The sequence below is a fragment of the Phalaenopsis equestris genome, unplaced genomic scaffold (assembly GCF_001263595.1).
Source record: "Phalaenopsis equestris unplaced genomic scaffold, ASM126359v1 Scaffold000511, whole genome shotgun sequence".
Taxonomy (NCBI): Eukaryota; Viridiplantae; Streptophyta; class Magnoliopsida; order Asparagales; family Orchidaceae; genus Phalaenopsis; species Phalaenopsis equestris.
In genome coordinates, this window is record NW_018164951.1 from 1,980,634 (window position 1) to 1,982,792 (window position 2,159).

Below are 2,159 nucleotides of genomic sequence, written 5' to 3' on the forward strand. Positions count from 1 at the left end.
CTCTCTCCTCATTTGTGCATAATCATATGATAAATTTTCCTTGATGAAAGCCTTATAAATGATTTATGATCTCATTCATAACATAACTTTGTAGGGGCATTTACATACATATCAAACAAATCTTCTTTATGGACATATCTAATTAAATTTTGCTTTTAACCTTTATAGCACTCAAATATTTTATATCACATCAAAAATACTAATATTTTATCTTTTAAAAAATACAATACAACTTTTATGCATAGGAATGCGACATGTAAAAGCTGATGTTTACTTGTAATACATATAAATATATAGCAATTGTGTATTATGTATGTAAATCGTTCAACTTTTTAAACAATGCATCACAATTTTTGAAAGAGTTGCACTCACCGATGACGTGGTGGTTGTGGGTGTAGTTTCCCACCATGAAGTCTCAAGTTCAAATCATAATATTGTCCTTTGGGCTTACCTTTCTGGAAAACAAAAAACAAATTTTAATCATGCCAAAGCCAATATAAAAATAGAAGGCACAAGACTGATTGCAAATATGACATGCATGTTTGCGAAGTTAAATAAAGATAACAAATCTATTGGAGATCTGGATATATTCATCATATTTGAGTTCGTTCAGATTAGTGATTGAGGCTTTAAGATAAGAATTAATTAATGAGAAGATGAAAGACATATTTGAAAGAGATTGATGTTGGGCTATGGAGGACCGGCCTAGAGAGTTTGGTCTAATTTTGTTGGACCGACAGATCCCGGAGGGGAGGGGCTGCCAACTCTGCACAACTCCATTTCCTTTCTCTCCCCCTCACTCTTTCATTCCCAGTACTTTTCTATTATAAGTTCTTACCAATTCTAAATTCAGATTTATTTTACTAATCCTTGACTAATCTGAATTTATATTAGTTTATTCGTCCTCACCTAGCCTGAATTCTTATTATTTGTATTCTTCTTTCTTATTTTAAATGTTGCCTAAAATAAGTCATAATCCTCATTATAAATATGGGGTGTTATAATTAGAGTTTTTCAGTTTGTGTTGTGCGTTGCTTTCAGATTCATTTGTGGAGCTGTTCTCTCTGTTCTAGCACTGTAACCAAGGAGGTGGTGGTGCTCTGGTTGTACCCTACTCAAAGATTGTGTTGTATCCTTTTCTTTTACCTTCCCCAATCCTTATCCTCTTCTCCTAGCCATCAACTTCCTGTCAGCTCCTCCGGTCGTTGTTTTCCCACATCAGCCACACCCACGACCTTTCCCATTGCTACCTGCAATTCCCAACTCGTTGTCCACCCTCTTAAAATGTTGGTGAGCCTTCACAGTTGTTGTCCCGCCTTCCCAGCTCGATGCCCCACCTTCCAACCTACCCCCAGCCACCCAAAAGACCTTCCTGCCACCCTAACTTGTTGCCTCCCTCCTCCAGTTCACCCTCCAATCCCTGTCAGCCCTCCTCCTACATTCACCCTTGATGTCCCAAGCCACCAAATCCACCCTCCAACCTCCACCGCATTTGGGATACACTTTTGAGGTGTTTTTTCTTGTCATCTTATGTTGTGTGGTTTATTTTTAGTTTATGTGGTGTTGTAACCCTACCCCTATATTAACAAAAGTTTGTTTCGTGTGTTTCTGTTGTTTTTCCTCCTTTACTAACTATTTATGATATCATTTGGTATCAGAATTAGTCCAACCCTGTCTTATCTTAGAATTTTCTAGTATCTGCCACAAATTAAATACTTTATTTCCTACCACCCAATATCATTTCCACAAGCCAAACCCTAACCCCACCAAATTTTTCTTTCCTAATCCTTAATCCCTAACCATGGCACCTAGAAGATACATTTCTTTCAGAGTCAATTGGTTCGTCGCCTTCAACAGAGGCCTGCAAAGATTGATGAGTTGACTCAAGAGGAGGTTACCCTCGACCGAGATCTGAAGAGTGGAAGGGAAGAAAGAGAAGAAGGTCTGAATCCCTTCCATAGAGAGAATTTCAACGGTGAAGAAGACGGATCACGACATTTCGTAACCCAATATGAGAGGAGACCTAGAGAAGGGTATATGAATCCCTTCCCTAGGGAGAATTATAGAGAGTAGATATCATTTGGAGGGCACAAAGAACTAGGCATCAAAGTTGATCTACCTGAATTTGGCCAACAATAATGTCTGACTGCATGGATACA